This window comes from Priapulus caudatus, unplaced genomic scaffold, assembly GCF_000485595.1.
Source record: "Priapulus caudatus unplaced genomic scaffold, Priapulus_caudatus-5.0.1 Scaffold346, whole genome shotgun sequence".
NCBI classification, from domain to species: Eukaryota; Metazoa; Priapulida; class Priapulimorpha; order Priapulimorphida; family Priapulidae; genus Priapulus; species Priapulus caudatus.
In genome coordinates this window covers 154,483-173,260 of record NW_014577407.1, presented here as the reverse complement: position 1 = coordinate 173,260, position 18,778 = coordinate 154,483, and the positions used below count along the sequence as shown (strand labels likewise).

The 18,778-nt window shown below is 42.6% G+C and overlaps 1 long non-coding RNA gene across 1 annotated transcript; it reads left to right on the top strand.

The window, feature by feature from the left end:
• The first annotated feature begins 7,492 nt into the window (after nucleotides 1-7,492).
• Nucleotides 7,493-9,440, top strand: LOC106809344. The gene is made up of 3 exons (XR_001393865.1): nucleotides 7,493-7,570; nucleotides 8,912-8,973; nucleotides 9,314-9,440. It is a non-coding gene; the product is annotated as an uncharacterized LOC106809344 (long non-coding RNA).
• The last annotated feature ends 9,338 nt before the right edge of the window (nucleotides 9,441-18,778 follow it).

Below are 18,778 nucleotides of genomic sequence, written 5' to 3'. Positions count from 1 at the left end.
AGAACTATAAACTTAGAATTGAGCAACCGAAAGGGCAGCCATCACTGAATGCTGATGCTTCTGTCCCGGAAAAACAGAAACCAAATGCCGAGGAGGAGACTTGCCCGGACGATAGGGACGAATGCCACAGAGAGGATGACTTTACCCCGCAGAAAGGGAAGAGGGGCTGAAAGAAAGGACACCAACCAGTAGCGAACGGAGAGGGAGACGTGACTAAAGGACAAGGCCACGTACTAGTAGTTACAGAAGAAAATGAGAACCAAGGCCACCACAGAGACAACCCTGAAGCCGAGGTAGACCTGGATCAATGGGGGCCGGAGAACCTAAGGGAGTTACAAAAGGAGGACCCGGTCATGAGCTTCTTTCAAGAATTAAAAGAAGAGGGGTCACCAAAGCCAGACTTCGGACACAATTCTCACATCCTTGGAGCAGAGGCTAAGCCGTATTCGGCGGGGGGGATCAGTGGGGCACCAACTAGAAGTCCACGAAGACGGTGTACAAGGCACGGTGGGAGACATCGGGTACCCCAAGCACCCCAATCGGCCCTCAATAGTAGTTCCAAAACGTCTACGCCAAAGCAATATTGCAGCGTTACACTATCACCGACAGCAGGCACAAGGGGAAAAACGAACCAGGGCAAGTATACAATCAAGATTTATGGCCCCGGTACACTCAACATCAAGAGATGGGCCGTACTGCCCAGTACCTGCGCTTAGACGAAAAGCCAGCGAAAGAGACTGAAGGAGAGACAATTAACAACAAATGACTTACGGGGACCATTCGAACGATGCCATCGACATTATGGACCACTCGATGGAAACCTCTGCCGGCGAAAAAGGTGATCATGGCGTCTGCGACTACTTTTCTAAATGACCGAAGCTACGCTTTCCAAATCAGGAGGCCTACGCGTCGCGGACACCCGTCGTCACGAGACATATGTCGGTATGGAGTCCCTATCAAATCCATACGCCTAGGCCCCGATTTTCGAATCCGACTATTCCAGGGGTGTGTAAACGCCCTACAAATTTAACAAAACCCGACCACCCCATATCACCCACGATCCGGAACGATAGTGGAAGTGTTATCGGACATTACAAAGATGCTATCCATGTTTGCTAAATCAGTACAGAGAATGACTTGGATGAGCATCTCCCATTCGTCATGGATGGCTACCGAGCCACAACGCAAGCCTCTACCGCGCTGCTCACCAATCTAATGATGTTTGGACGGGGATCCACCTGCAGTAGACAGTAATCGTGCGACCACCACCCGACCGGTCAAGCGGAATACAGGTCGCCGCACGAATACGTTCAGTGGATACAGGATGTGATGCCGAGGCTACGACTTTGTCAACGCATATCACGAAACAGGCCGCACAAAGACTAAAGAAAGGATACGATATAAGGACGTCAATCCCTCATTAGAACGGCCAGACTTCGTCTGTACTGTATCCACAGGAATCCGCAAGAAAACGAGGTCATGGTGCGGGGACCCTACTTGATTATTAAAAAAATCAGCGGAGTTATATGTGTTAGTCAGGACGGGAAACACACACAAAGGCGATTGGTACACATCGGACTATCTACAACCTACGCCCAAACAGAAGGAGCACTGACTGCGATTGGAGGATGCGCGGTGGGGAACACCAGTGAAGTTCACCAGATGAAATGAAACCCGGAAACGGACCATAGAACACGGTTATTCAGGCTGGCAGGGAGAGGAGAACGATGTACCGAACCAGCCTGACCCTCCCTGGCAGGGGGCGTGGGGACCTCCAGAGGGGCATTCCTAAGGATCACTGTGGCCAAAGGCCCACCACTAAAAGGGGGGGAGGAGAAACCAGGAGAGGCATGGCACTCAGCTAGAAGAAAGACCCACTGTAAGGCAAGGGAAGACGATTAGAAGACCACCAGACGCATATGGACCGTATAGAGGGAGGAATACCACTACCTGAGGGGAGCCACTAATCTAATCTTTGGGCAACATCTTTCCAGATGGACGAGAATTCGAGATCCTGCAGGGATCCGATGCACACCCTGAGAGGATCTTCCGAACCCACGGCCCCAGCTAAAAGAAGGCAGCGAAGCATAGGTCCATCCGAGAAGCAGAGCCGCTCAGGCCCAGCAAACGGATACGGCCACGGGTGACAATCTGGCCGACTACACCAAAGGCCCTGCCGCGGAGGAGAAACGCTCAGGAATACCCCGGACCAGGCCCGCGAAACCGGGTCGCCCACGACTGCCCCGCCAGGCCATGCGCGGGTCCTAAGCAAACAAGCGGCGCGACAGAGCTATGGAAGAGGAATGTAAGGAGGAACAGGGAGAGAAGAGAAAGGCGCATAGAGATGAACCAGCTGGCCAAAAACCGCCAGCGCCTACGCATTCGAGGAGGAAGAGGAGAAGAACGAGCGGGAGCAGGACAGGCAAGCAGTGGGCCGCTAACAAGGCGATCCGAGAGCCAGCAAAGAGATTGGACATGGCAAGAGAGGAGGGAGGAGTGAGCTCCCGAGGACGGCGCTGACCATGCTGGTCCGCCCTTCGCCTGGGAGAGGACGCCATGTGATCCCCTTCCTCCCACTCCTACAACCAACACCCTGACTGACTTGCTCAAAGCCCTTGCCCACCGCAAAAAAACCGGAGGCCAGCGCCACTGCCGACGTCGCCCGGAGCCTCTGACGGCCCACCCAAAGCCACGACTCACCCGCATTGGGCGGTAGCAGTCAACGCCTCGCCAGCTTACGCCAAAACTGCGAAGAGCTTAATGATCGGTATTTGAAGGAAGAAGAACGGCACCTCGAGCAGTACGCACCATCGAGAAGCGGGAGCAGGAGGCAGGAGAGGTGGAAAACGGGGAGGGATTCACCAAGAGAGAAGGTAATGAAGAACGCAAGAGGAGAAAAGGCGGAGCTACAATAAGGAGATAGAAGAGCTGAAAAGAGACAAGGAAAATGGACGCCATCGCCAGTCACCGCCAGCGAGGCTGTTAAACAACTAAGGAAGCCGATACGCGCCATCGGGGCCCAGCATCTCCCTGGAGTAACGCTCCAGCAGATTTAGGACTGAGCCTCGAGTTCGGCGGGGCCATCTTCCGGACGAAAGTTCTAGAGGACCTTGATCAGCTCCATCCTAGGAAAATCCAGTTCCAGGGCCACTTACATAGCATATTATAATCTGATGTTTTATAATTTTTATATAATATATATTTTTGCAAAAGACATATTAACCTCATAACAGTTGAACGTTTATATTTTATTATATCTTTAAAAACCCTCATGAATAACCTGATACCAGTTGAAGCGTCTAATGTTTATTTTAACTTTGGGAAAGGATCTATATAACCTTCGCTGCGTAATTTAAAACACGGGTTATGTTGTACGTTTAAAAAAATTTTATTAAAAGATTTATAATCTTCATCAACAACTCTGAAATCGCAAATTTACAGGGCAGGAATCAAAGGTAATCGCAGTCCGAGGCGGATGCTAGAGAAAGTAAGGGGGCGGAGTGTAGAGATTTCGTTCTCACCGAAGTAATCTATTTTACAAACCACAACACGACAGGGGCGCGGCTTTTTGGTAATAACGCGAAAACCTGTATCGAACACAAGGTTACACACAAAATTCACACTTAAGAAATCACATATACAAATCAAATAAAGGAAATGCCTACAGTAGTAAAGTACAGGTTAAAAGAATAAAAGAAATAAATAGAACCAGTATTAGAATGAAGACAAATGGAAAAGACTCGGCTAGTTTCAGTAGAAGTTAAAATAAGAGCGTAATATAAAACCACTCGCCGCATCGAGGCAAATAGTACACCCGGTTATAACTGGCTACGTAAAGCTGTGCCAGCTGGGAACACCCCCTGTATGTTGCTAGAAAAAAAGGTGGATCGTACACCCAGTAGCAACATGCACGGTAATATGAAGCAGCTCGAAAAGTAGGAGAATCGACCGCAGCAGCAGCCCACTAGGAGCACCAAAGACCACGTGAGCAGTAAAGTACACGCGCAGCAGTAAAGACCAGTTGAGCAGTTAAAAACACGAGCATTAAGACACGGAGCATTAAAGAGGGCCGGAGCATTAAAGACAGAAGCATCAAAGACACGAGATTAAAGACACGACCTTATATAAAGACACGGATCATACAGACACGAATTCATTACAGGACACGGCTCACTACCAACACGGCCTACGAACACGATCAACTTCAACGGAGGCAGACAACGAGGGAAAAGAGAGGGAGAAGAGAGAGAAGAGAGCAGGAAAGGTGGTAAGAAGAAGACATGACGAAGAGAGAAGAAGGAATAAAATAATAGAAGGAAGAAGACCGATTAGGAGATAAAAGAAGAGAGAAGAGCAAAGAAAGAAGAAAAGAAATTAAAGAATAAAGAGAACGACGAAGAAAGAAGAGAGAGAGAAGAAGAAGATAGAGAGAGAGAAGAGAAAGAAGAAAGAAGAAGAGCAGAAGGGGAAAAAAGTAAGAGAGAAAGAAAGAAGAGGAAAGACAGCAAGAACGAAGATAGCAGAGAGGAAACAACTAGCAAGAAGGAGAGGAGGAAAAAGAAGCAAAAGAGTAGAAAGGAAGGAGGCTGTGTTTGTTGGTAGTGTGAGTGGACGGATAGAAGAAAGAAGACGAGGCGAAAAAAAGAAGGGCGCGCATGACAAAGAATACGAAGAGCGAACGAGAACGGCCGCGCCAAGAGGAGGCAGAGAAAACCCGACAGCAGGTGCCGTTACGTCTTATCTCACTCCGACAATCTACATAGATTACGTCGGGTTTCGGTTCGCACCGAAGCACCTATATTTATTCACGTAACTGTTCCACGTCCTTCGTCCATAAAATAATTATAGTTCAACCTACAATAGTTGACGTCAACACAGTCAGAGCCATTCCTAACGCGGTCGAGAGTACTACCAGATACGAATACCGTTATACTGTAGGTGTATACTGCAATAAAATACCGCGTCCATAAATTAAGTATATATGCGTGAGTATTATTTGTCTCATGTTTTGCACCTCCTGTGCACGCAACAACAGTCCCGCTTTGCCACCGGAGCAAGAAATGATTCCCGAACAAACAATTGTGCATTCACACGCACATAATTCTCTATAGCGGCGACCCTAGCCATACCAGTATTACAATGTTATGTTGGACCACAATGGAATAAGTGTGTGCACACGCTTTTGTGCCCACTTTTCATCCTCGATAATTGTTTAGCTCATTTGTTTATTATGCCTGTTATACGATAATGTATGCATTGTAATTATCAAGAATAGAGTATACATCTAAAAAATCTTAGTTACAGTACCACGCAGCAGCGCGACTGCCAGGAGGACGCCATACCTATGAAGCGACAAACTGGTGGGCTGCGGGGGGGGGGGGGGGGGGGGGGGGGGGGCGAATCGCGAAAAAAAAACAAAATAGAACCAAAACCGCGACCGGCAGAGAGAGTGCTAGTAGCAGCTGGGAAATGTAGACTGCCGGAGGCGAGGCGGCAAAATTCGTTACTTTTGTGACACCCCCTCGCACATTCTAGTCTTATAAGTAGGTGAAATGTTATAAATATATTTAATGTGATATTGATAACTCGCAATCACAAAATTGCACAGTAAGCTAAAAAAACAGCATAAAAACCATCGAAAAATATCATTTGCCATGCCACAAATATGTCCAATCAACTGGTGCATCTCTCTAGTTAAGAATGCAGTGCCATAAGAATTTATTAGCCAATCACACGCTTTGTTCCATTTTTGCGAGCGCTGGCCGAGCGTCGTGTAACGGGTGTGCTATCCCCGGGCGTGGAGGGGACAGTCACGTGCATTACAGTGAGCGTAAACTTCAAAGTCACAATCTTTCCACAGAAGATTCACACAGCTCTTACTTCCGTACTAGACATGGCCTTATACCCTACCCTACCCTACGCTAACCCTACACCGACCCTAACCCTACCCTACACCCTGATCCTAACCCTAATCCTAACATAGTGCTGCCACCATTGCGTACTGTCCGCTCACGCCGGGCATGATTTCCCCTGTGTAACACGCCAGTATAAACATAACTCAGAGTGAAAGATAACACACATAGTTTATTCGTACACTTCTTATTCCGCCATCTTACAACTACCACGATCACACCAGGTGACCCTTATAATAATAATAATAATATTTATTGATTTATATTGCGCACGTTACATACCCAGCGGGCACACGACGTTGTTTCAACGTTGGATTTTGGTCGTGACGTCGCCAACGTAAAAACAACGTCTATTCAACGTTGTTTCACCTACGTCGATTCAACGTTGTTTTACATACGTCGATTCAACGTCGCAATAAGACGTTGATTCAACATTGGATTTTTGTCGCGACGTTGCCAACGTAAACACAACGTCTATTCAACGTCTTTTTAACTACGTAGATTCAACGTCGCAATAAGACGTTGATTCAACGTTGAGGTTTGGTCGCGATATCGAATAACGTAAACACAACGTCTATTCAACGTCTTTTTAACTACGTAGATTCAACGTCGCAATAAGACGTTGATACAATATTGGATTTTGGTCGCGACATCGAACAACGTAAACACAACGTCTATTCAACGTTTTTTTAACTACGTCCATTCACCGTCGCAATAAGACGTTAATACAATATTGGATTTTGGTCGCGACATCGAACAACATAAACACAACTGCATGTTGTATTGCGTTCGTTACGCTGTCGTTGGGGGATTAAAGCACCCGTGATGTTCCCTTGCCGGTCTCAATTCAGTCTATAGCAGCAACCGTTGAAGTTACACCAAAGAGTTTTAAATGAAATAATTTATAGTGTAGAGTAGAATAATCAAAGACGAAGTATAAATTTTGTGTTCACTAAAAGAATATATTTTACAACTAATGTAGGTCTCTAACGGTACGCGCTAACACCCAGAATCCAGGACTCCCTCGCACAGTGAGACAAAGAAACGCGCACACGCGCGTCAGCACGTGTGCTTATATATCTTAATTTTTTTCCTTTTTTCTAATTAGCAAAGCAGTGAGGAGAACTATAAAAACACGTACTTCTTCTTACATTGTAGCACTGAGTCCAGTGTATATATATAGTCATTTGCGCGCGCTTCTCTCAGCGGGTACACGACGTGCTATGCCAGGCGCGAATTTATTCACCGTCCTTATACCGATAAGTTAATTCACATACTGCATGCCTGCTAATTGTTAGTTCAATAGGTAATTAGCTAAAGGGGCGGTTTTAAATCGTTTGCTGTCTGTCGCATTAAGCTGGGTTTACACTATGGAAAAATGACGAGATAATAAGTTAACCGTTTAAACATTTGACCCGCAATATTAATGTTCTGGACACCTCGACACACCCCTGAATGCTATTATCGGAGTTGCTGAGTGGCAAAATCTGATCAACTCGCTGACCAAAGCTTGAGAATATAGAAATGTTCTAATGTGGCTCTCTATATATATAGACTGTTGGTTTGCTGTGGTCGGAATGGGACGCGCCTCTATATCACGTACCATCCTCGCCGGAATCTCCTTATATAATGTGCGCTAGCTGCATACGAGAAATGATGTGAGTTTCTTTAGTTTTGGTAGGATATTAATTATTATTGGTTGTGGTCTAGTTGTAATGATATCCCTATTAATATTATATAGAGCGCTGAGCGGGGTAATGTAATATATACGATAATTATCTCAATAATTGCACGTACATTATTAACGTTTAGGATGATATCCCGCTGGTGTAGGTTAATTAACCTAACAACCACATAAATGTTATTCTTTATAAGTCCTGGGGACCATAACGAAGACGGCGAGAGAAGTGGAATCAAATCGTAAAAAATAAAAATGAGTAAAATACGCGAATTATGCGATTGCTGCCGCTAGAGGACGCGGTACCAGAAAAGTGGCGGTAAATTTGTGCACGTGCACGTGCACGTTGTGCAGACGCCAGACGCTTGGAGGAAAGTTGCGTTTGCATGGTAAGCAGTTCTATTTCGATTATTTTATGGACAAATACCTATATATATCCACATAGTAACAATATTAAGATTTATTATATAGTTATTGAATGTTCGACACCAACCAGGACGAACAAATTACACATATATGCTCGACCGAGTAAGTAAAGTACAGTAGGCCCTACACTACAGACTACAGTGCGAGAAACACATATGCAGCTAGCCACAATTATGAATTAATTAAGTTATACCTATACTTAATTTAGCTTTTCGCTTCTCACTACTTGGAGGTCGTGACGTCTGAACGTTTTAGAAGTGGCATATCTGTTACTGTTATAGCGATCTTATAGCAGACTCAAAAAAATTAAGTGGAGAATATTTATTATTTAACTTAACACTAACACTAACAGGGCTCAATTTTGATTTTAACAATCGTACGTGACGACTGGATTTTCTCTCGGGCAACTACAAATTCCTTCCGTGGTTGTCTGGTGTCCAACCTCTATAAAATCAATAACCTGAGCTCTCTATACCAGTATTGGCGGTACACGTACAGTATTCAGGTATTTGAAATCTGGTATCCCCCCAAAAGATCTGTTATCCCTTTTTTAGATAGTAATTTCAACAATGTTGGTATCCAAAACTTTGAAATAAGCAATAATCATTATAATCACGGTGTGTGCTTCTTCTCGTTGATCGCTCCTGGGCGATCGATCGCTCGCGGGCCACCAGCGAGCGAGCGTTCATTTTACATACGGCCAGTGTTGCACAATACGCTTCAAACGTAAGCTACGTCTACACGACGAACCTTAACTTGAGTTAGGCTAACTCGAGTTAAGCGTTAAGTTGTTCAGTGTGATTTTGACAAGCAGAAGTGTATGTGTCCTATTTATACTGGTCAGGAAGCATATCACATAAAATATTTTTTATAATGTATTTGTGTCATGTTCCAGGAAAGGTTGTACTTCCCAAGCCATCTTCCAAACTACTATAAAATCATCGCCAAGGCAAACAGGTAAAAAAGATGCAAGTAAACCAAGTAATTGTAAATGATGCAAAATTATTTAACAAATTCAATTAGTGGTGGCATGGTTGTTAAATAGAACAGTTTGTCCATTCTTGTTTTTTGTTTTGTTTTGTTTTTATACAAACGTTAAATTTATAGATTTCACTTGATTTATATATATTGCATTTTATCAATTATTGAAGTGCTCAAAAACCATGCGAATTCGTCAAGAAGAAAATTAATATCCATCCTCTGCACACAATAAGTTGAGCTATTTGCTTGCTTATGGTAAAGTTACGATTGTTGCCAGAACTTTGCGAGTGTTTTCTATTCTAGTTTTCTTATCCAGTGACTCAAGTTGAGAGGGATGATTGGTCCAAAGAAGCTACAACCAGATCTGGAAAACGGCTTCAACAGTCTTCTCCCTTCTCGCCACCACCCAAAAAGCACCATTCAGGATGTGATGAGGAGTCATGGTCGAGTTCAGTCTACTCATCACCAAACAGTTCCCAATGTAGCCTATCTCCAAATATCTCTCCTATTCGCCTTACTGGACGGCAGTCGTCAAGTCAACGTTCGCCTCATCGCTCGTCAACTTTTCCGATTTCTCAAGGCAGTAAGTGCTGGGGTGGGAGGCGTACTTGTAGAAAATAGGTGCACATTTGGACCATTAGCGGCGACGTTAGCGTACAGGGTGATTGTCTAGAGAGGACGTGGGAGTATTTTCAATGTAAGCACGTGCTGGTGACCGAAAATAATACAACTTTTACTATTCTAATGCCTAATAAAAGGCATGAAGAATATAGCCATATAAACACATAGACATGGATATTTTGTAGCGGTGTACATTTGATTGAGTGTCCTATTTTGATGGCGTGAAATATTGTATATTGTCATTGTGTGGAAGTTTGAGGTGAGTGTGCGGTACAATGTCAGCCAGTCCGCTATTGTACAGATCGAGGAGATTGTACATGATGTTGTCTAATTCGCGATCTGATGTTTGTACAGTTTGCAGTCCGGCTTGTTGAAAGTGTGTGCGTGGCTGTGTGTATGGATAGCACGTAAGCATACTCGTGCATGTAACGGCGGCGGCCCGCCAATGATAAATCAAGGTGAATATTGAGTATGGATTAATATTAATACATTAATTATATCATTCCTATTCAGGATTTCAAAAGCGAGTTCTTCAGCTTCTGGTTCAGATCAGAACTACGCTCAACAACATTGGCAGGAAGTACAAGCCTGCCGACTCGGACTTCCATATCGAACAGGTTAAAACAATCGGTGCTCTAAAAGAACTTGAACAATTGTTGGAGGAGCAAGAACATATGCAGAAGATGGTGAGCTCTATTTAAAGCAGGACTCTACATATTAAGGATAGCCCTCTGTTGTAGCCTATTTTAGAAATATTCATTGTTCTGTCGTTGTCACCTTTGATCGATAAATTCGATAGTTGAACTTTTGGTGCTCATTGAAGTTAAGCAGCCCAAATTTATTTTTATTGCTTTGTTTTAAAATCAACCACAAAATAAGTTGGGTCGCAATTCATGCTCCTTCATGAATGCATTGGTCAGGAATGAATAATTATTAAATTATAGTACTTGGCAAATTTGGCATCAAATTATAAACCATATTATAAGATTACGTATTTTACAGCACCATAAAAGAAATATGTGCTCTTACACTGCGTATGTGCTCTTGTTCTTTTTACTTTATTTCATCTAAGGTTGCAATTTTTGTCCTCATATTTGTCTTGCAGATTTCCCAACTGACAAAGATCGGCGGTGTAAATCTGAAGGACAACGTCCGGCAGATTATGAACAGGTCATTATTAAAGCACTTCATTTTGAACCTATATATAGTTTTTCCTAAATAGATCCTCTACATATAAACTTACTGGTATAGTGCAGTGTTCGAAATAAGGGTTATACGTTTGTCTTTACTTGTCCATTTCCACGAAGGACAAGTAAACCGGTCCAGTAGCTTGTCCGTTGGACAAGCAGCTTTTTAGAGCAACTTTTTACAGCAATATTTTATTATTTTCTACCATCGCTTCAAGTTTGTTAAGACAATTAGTAATAACTTAAAATAAATAATTGCATGTGCTTCTTTATGTTTTTTTCAAGTTTGGTGCCTAATTTTAACTGTTAGTGAACTGTATTAAAATTACAAAGTAAGATATTGGGTCTAAAATTTAGCTTGATTAAATGTATTACGCATTTACTATATTTCTATGTTATTCATTAGAACAAGCAAAAATTTTGCAGGACAAGCAATAATATCTTGTAGCTTGTCCGTCGGACAAGCAAATTTTTCCCTTATTTTGAACACTGTAGTGGAGCACTAGATGTGATAGAACATATTGTCTGATGCATCGAGAAACATTGACTATACAGCATTTTCCTATGTAGTCTCGTTATGGTTAAAACATCTGTTGTTGTCTCCGTTATAATGTTAGGCATATATACCTTCCATGACAATTCTTCGAGACGAATTCTTGATATAGCTAATCTTAAACCTGTAAGTAACCATGCACGCAGGAATCGCTTGGTAGAATTAAATTAAACATTAAAAATATGGCAGCCAAAATCTAGAAATGCAAATGGATTTCGTTCAAATAATAAATCATGGATATAAGTACATCCAAATGATAAGAAATTCTTTTCCAAATCAGTGAACAGCCCACGAGCACACGAGCGCAGTGAACGGGCTAGCTACGACCTACCTATTTTATACATATCACTGGCTTGTACGTGACATATAAGTAGCGTATAAGTCATTTATGAGTTGCTCCCTACTAATATGTAGTTAACGTTTATACATGGCAAAACATATACCTTTGACATGGTGACAGATAAGTGCAACCATCAATACAAATATTTCTGGATTAGCCCTAGAACACGTAAACATGTAGTGTATATAATTCACGTAATTAGTTTCTTCCTATGTTCTATGTTCAAACAAAGCTTTATTTATTTGTAACAGAGTTATGACAAACGAGGTCATGGCTCAAATGAACCTCAAGGGCCACCGAGGGAAACTTGGGTTCGAGAAGAGTGTGTTGTTCAGAATTATAAAAGGTATACTTTTGGTGAATGGTTTTGATACTTTTCTGGCTTATTGTGTACTGCAATTAATACACCTAAATATAGCTAAATTATCCTTTTTAATAGCTCTCCATTATCTTATTGTTTTGTAACTCTGTATGTTGGTGGCAATGGCATAAAAATGTTTTTGAAATTAAACCTGCCAAAATTTAGTTTTCTCATTGCAATTGTTCTTTTTTTATTTTGCAGCAAGTGTGTTGAAGAACTTTGCAGGAATAGAGACTGATGTTGCGGTCGCCGTCTGTTCCTGCCTTAAGTATGCGCCTGACCTCAGTGGAGGTGGAGGAAGAAAGTAACTTGTTTGTTATTCTGTGTTAGATCGATTGCTAAGATTATTATTGTAGGCAAAGGGTTAAGAATACTGTTAGGGTTGGGAGGTGATTTTCGGTCGAAATTTTAATACCCACTTTATTTGATAGATTGCACCGATTGGCAGCTATGTATATGTAGAAATTATGTATGTCGCCTCCCAAACAGTTCCAAATCCAATCCAATTTTTGCCATCACTTAATTAGCGATGAATTTTTCATCGAAAGCATAGAGAGACATCTCTCTTATGTAATGGATATGAGTTTGATTAAATTTGATGAGCAGTTATGTTGTTACCCGTCCGTAACCCTAACAGTATATCCTTAAGGATACGGTCAAGCTTTTATTCAAAATTTTTCTATTTTTTTTTTACATTCGATGGCTGACACTAGGCCTTTTGTTGACATACAGTAAAACTCGCATAAGTCGACACTTGGGACCAGCATATTTGTGCTGAAGTACGAAAATGACAACATACGCGTAAGTCGTCATTTTGTTAACTTATACGTAGGGCTCCCCTGCCAGGGGCCCCTTCACCCCTACGCAGTCATTTTTTGTTTCATCGCACAAATTTTCTGTGAGCGAATGACTTTGCAATTGCTTAGTCAATGTTTAAATACTTCTGTCAGCTGTTTTAAGGAAAATGTTAAGAATTTTTGCTATTTACCATCTAAAGCTCCACACACACTGCACAGCACGGCAAATTATGCACCGTTCACCCGTTCTGGCAAAATTCTAATCTATAAATATCTCATGGTGCAGTCGCCACTGACACGGCACGGCGCCGACATGGTTTCACGGCGACCAGGAAAGATTGCCGGATGCTGTGCACGGCGAAAGACAAATGAGCCAATTAGTCAACGTAATGGGGAACCGGCAAAAACAATAGGCATATAGGGGGCGCTGATAGGCAACTGAGTAAGAGATTTATGCTAACTCGAGTTAAGCGTAGTTGTTTCAGTGGTGATTTTGACATGCAGAAGTGTATGTGTCGCATATTTATTACTGGTTCAGGAAAGCATATCAACATAAAATATTTTTTATAATGTATTTGTGTCATGTTTCCAGGAAAGTTGTACTTCCCAAAGCCATCTTCCAAACTAACTATATAAATCATCGCCAAGGCAAACAGGTAAAAAAGATGTCAAGTAAACCAAGTAATTGTAATAAATGATGCAAAAATTATTTTAACAGAATTCAAGTAGTGGGCATGGTTGGTTAAATATGAACAGCTTTGTCCATTCTTCGTTTTTGTTTTGTTTTGTTTTTATAGCAAACGTTTAAATTTATAGATTTCTACGCTTGATCTTATATATATTGCATTTTATGCAATTATTGAAGTGCTTGTAACCGCCTCTCATTGCGAATTCGTCCATGAAGAAATTAATATCCATTCCTCTGCCCAACCAATAAGTTGAGCTATTTTGCTGCTTATGGTAAAGTTACGATTGTTGCGCAAGAACTTTGCGGAGTTGTTCCTATTCTAGTTTTCTTATCGGCAGTGACTCAAGTTGAGAGGATGATTGGTCAAAGAAGCTACAACCAGATCTGGAAACGGCTTCATACAGTCCTTTCTCCCTTCTCGCACACCACCCAAAAAGCACCATTCAGATGGATGTGATGAGGAGTATGGTCCGAGTCAGTCTACTCATCACCAAACAGTTCCCAATGTGCCTTCTCGCAAATATCTGAGCTCGGCTAATTCGCCTTAACTGGACGCAGTCGTTCAAGTCAACGTTGGCGCCTCATCGCTGCGTCCAACTTTTCCGATTTCTCAGGCAAGTCGATGAGTACAGCTGCTATCGTCCAAGTAATAGCCTGAAGTTGTTGCACTTTTGTGATAAAAGCATGAAACTTTGCACAATTACTTCTAAACATGTAACAAACAATTTGTCGATATGGATCCAAGCTAGGTTAAAGCCTTAACTGGACTCGAGATCTGCGCATGTCCTAAAATCGGCGGACATCGGAAACGAGGCTGAAAATTTAATTGGCCTAAAAATCAGGCCTTAGAGTACAAAAATAAAACTGGAAGCTGATATATTAGTTGCATACTGTGGTATTCTGTGCTAGAAAATGTTTAAAGATACTGATTACGTGACCTTTTTTACAGTTTTACGGAATTTCGCTTGGGATACGCTGTCGGTGGATGTCAAACATTAGATTACAGTTAGTGCGGCCGGATATGTGTCCTGAGGTGTGCACTTCTGGAAAGAACATGAAAATTTGCCGCTAGGGGTTTTTAAGTATGGCGATTTCCAAAAATTGCGGGAAAACACGATCTCACTCTAAGCGTTTCCCGCCAAAAAATCAAAAATTGAAAGCGGCCGGCCAGAAAACATGTTTTTGCCACTAAATCAGGCTGTAAAGTGCCTCGATTAACAATGATCTTGTGGCCTATACCATATGTTGTTGAAGGTCAACAGAATGCAATCAAAACGCATGTCAAATATCATAAAGATATATCTTCCCGCCAAAAAGTTTGCAAAATCAATAATTGCCGCCAACAAAACCCAGTTTTGCCCAATAAATCAGCTGTAAGTGCCCCCAGTTACGGATGATCTTGGTCTCTATACATGTGTTTTTGAGGTCAATGCACCCCATAGAACGGGTATAGAACACATTGTGATGCTATCATAACATCTTCGCCGCGCAAAAAATTAATCCAAAATGGCTGCCACAAACCGCATTTCTTGCCCTAAAATGCTATACGTGCCAACGGTTTACCAGGATCTAGGTATCAATACCTGTTTTAAATTTTTTATGTTTCAACGGAACCCGATGGGAAACATGAAATTTATCATAACATACATCTTCAAATTTCACGAAATACAATATAAAATGTTTTTAGGTGCAACAGAACTCGTAGAACACGTGAAGAAATTATGAATGAAACTAAAAAGAATGCCATCTACTACTTCAGTTCATAATTTCTGTTTACACTTTGGAAGGTACACCTGCGTGCCCAGCGCAAGAAGACGTCGTCCACTCATATTCCATGAAGACATCAGTGCACCGCAATAGAAAGCACGCGCGTATGCCGTGTAAAAGCAATCCAATGCGTGTGTCACTGGTATTATTATATGATCATTGGCAGTATCTCATATGCCAGATTTGCGTTGCTTATTCTCTGTTACACTGTCCTGAACAGCAGCACAAGCTGTGTACACGTGCGAGATTTGGGCTATGCCCCACACTTGCATGCTTTTTGTACAAGGACTTTTGCATCTGCGACATTTAACAGCTTCATGAACTAGCTTTGGTGCTGCCTCTGGAAGAGTGGTCCAGCATAGAGTCCATGGTGAATCATCCGTCACTCTCCGTGCCCAGCCCGCATAAATGCTGGGCGATGGAACTTCATGGGTCTGCCTATAAGTGACTGGCCTCAATGTGACCTGCCTGCTAAAAGCAGCCCTATGTTTCAGCATGCTGGACGACAGGGCATGGCAACGTTGAGGATGTTTTTCCATCTTATCGGTTTTGAGTGAACAACTGCCTTTCCTGGCTTCATTCAGCTATGGCTGAGTGCTGATGTTCGCTGCATACAAGAGAACAACAATATCTGTCTATTTTGCTTCCAGCGTCGTTGGGCGGATAAGTCTGGCTTGGAGGCATGGGATATACCGATGCCAAATATCCGGTTTGAGATGAAGCATACTGCACCCAACAGCCCAATCTGTTCTCGTTTCCAATTCTATGGAGAGGCAGAAACAGTATCAGCATCCTGATATTGCGTGGAAGATAGAAGACCCGCATTGAATGGCATCCTTGTAAGTTCAGCTTGCAATAGGTGACGACTGATGTGTAAGCGTATTTAGCACCATGACCAAATGCTATCATATTCCTCGTCCTGTAAAAACACTTGACACTGCATATTGCGGTAACGCACGCACATCAGTATCATGCATGTAATCATCAGTCTTGGCTAAACCGCATGATGGAATAAAGGGAAGCATGAAACGATGACCTGTGTGTCTGCTTCTTCTTCAAATCTGAGCCCAGGTCCCAGCTATGGGAAGATGATACAGCAATTCTGGCCATGTGTTGGAGATTCATAGCTTCTGTGGAGGAGGTTGACTCTTGTATTGGCATTGGGCTAGAAGTTTGGAACAAGGCTGTCTTTGTTTGCCAATCACAGCGAAGGAAGGTTCTTCCAGTTAAAGCAGGAATCTTGGGTTGTTATTGTCAACTACCGGCAGATGATTACCAGATCTACGGTTCTGTCGTCTTTTGTGGGCCTTTTAGGCTGTCCCTCCCTGTAGACATCCCAGACAACATCTACGAACACCGTCTTGTAGCATGTGTTCATATAGGGCAAAGAACACCAATTTGTGAATAGTTGTGGAACTACTTCTGACTTTAGCAGCGACAGGATGGAGAGTGATGCAATTAGTATACGATGGACGCCGTTGTGGTCCAGATGCTCCAACCCCCAAAGCCGTTAGCAACCTTTGACGAGTACTTCAACCTCCATATTTTGCGCTTACATCTTAGGCAACTGGAAGAAGCGCAGATATGATGTGCTCTGCGCACGTGTACTCACGAGGAAGCTGATTCCGCAACATGATGATTCATGCACTCCATTTCTAAGCGCACGATGGCGCATTCGACGAGATAAAGATCCGAAGTATAGAATACTGATGGTTGTTGTGGCTGGCCGTTTGCCATTGCTGCCAGTTCTCTCCACGTTAGATGAGCTGTGGATCTCATACTGGTTCTTCCCAAGCAAGTCGCGTAACCTTCCAGCGCATAACCATGAGCTACATCGCCCTGGGTCGAGCAGAAATGCGGCCGTGTGTTCACCGATGCTTCATTGCCATTAATAATGGTGTGGATACGGTTTCAGTATTTCGGTGGAAGAGGACAAGAAGACGGCATGGGACGTATGGAAGATGTTTCCAGAGGCTCACCCCTGTTCCTTAAAGCACTGCTGAATACGCAGAGGATGTTGATGATACCAGCCATGGATGTCATTTGAGGCGATTTGTGGTACTCATATACTGAGCACGAGCAGCCTCAGTAAAGTCATACGAAAGTCTAGGCAAGCATCTTTTCTCAAGAAAGGTTGCGGACCTCGACTACATCCCTTCCACTCAAGCATCCTTAGTAACAACATGTCAAGAGAGCTGTCCTTCCATTCAAAAAGTGGTTATGTGATGCGGGCCAGACCCTGTAAGAAGCCACGTACGCGAGGCCTCAAGATCGAGGATGGCAGCTTGAAAGTGGTGCGCTGGTGCCTTACTGACGAAACAGCTCTCGCAAAGCCAAGGACTCCTGCTATGAAGCTCATTCGATGTGGAATTCAAAGCTGGTTGTTGAGGAGGCTGCAAATGCCAGAAAGCTAATCTTACCTTGCACTGGGTTGTGGGCAACTGTAGAGGCAACTGGCAACTAGCTAGGATGCACTAGAGTAGCAAGTAGAAAGGTTTAATTGACTGTGTCAATTGCCAAGAGCCATCGTTAATTTGTTAAACAGTTTTTGACCAGCTTATCTCAACCAGGCCCCCCAAGTGTATATAACTAATTGACCGCCACGTCGAGAACCTGATTAAACCCTCAACATGGCGAAAGAAAAAATTATGCAGGAAGCTATATAAAATTTGTGGTTTCAAGTAACTTTGGTACTAGCCTGGAAAGCCTAAAATGCAATGTGAGGAATGAAGCATGTATAACTTTAGGCCAATTCAGGAATTGTATGGATGTATCAGGATGTATTGGAAAACATGTTGAAAAGCTTTTTTCTATCATTAAAATGATAAAAAAAGATAATTGGCGCGTTCAGTAGTGCCTAATTTGGTGCCATGTTATTCTATGTTTGACATTCCACCACAGGTCCGCGACCCAGAACGAAATTCGTAAAACTGTAAAGAAAGGTCACGTGATCATATCTTGTCAACATTATTCATAGCACAGAATACCACAATGCAACTAATATATATCAGTTCCAAGTTTATTTTTGTACTCTAAGGCCTGTTTTTAGGCAGTTAAATTTTCAGCCATCGTTTTCCCATGTCGCGATTTTAGGACATGCCGCAAGATCTCGAGTCCAGAGCTTAACCTTAGCTTGGATCCATATCACAAATTGTTTGTACATGTTTTAGAAGCTAATTGTGGGCAAAGTTTTTTCATGGCTTTATCACAAAAGTGAACAAATTTTGGACGATAGCAGCTGTACTAGTAAAGTGCTGTATCAGGTACTTGTAGAAAACTTAGTCACATTTATCCATTAGGCCTAACGTACACTATTCTATGAATATAGTATTTTCATTGTAAACACGTCTGACCAAATAATACAAGCTTTTACTAATTCTAATGCCTAATAAAAGCATAAGAATGATAAGCCATATAAACACATAGACATTAATATTTTAGGTGCATTTGATTTAGTCTATTTTTAT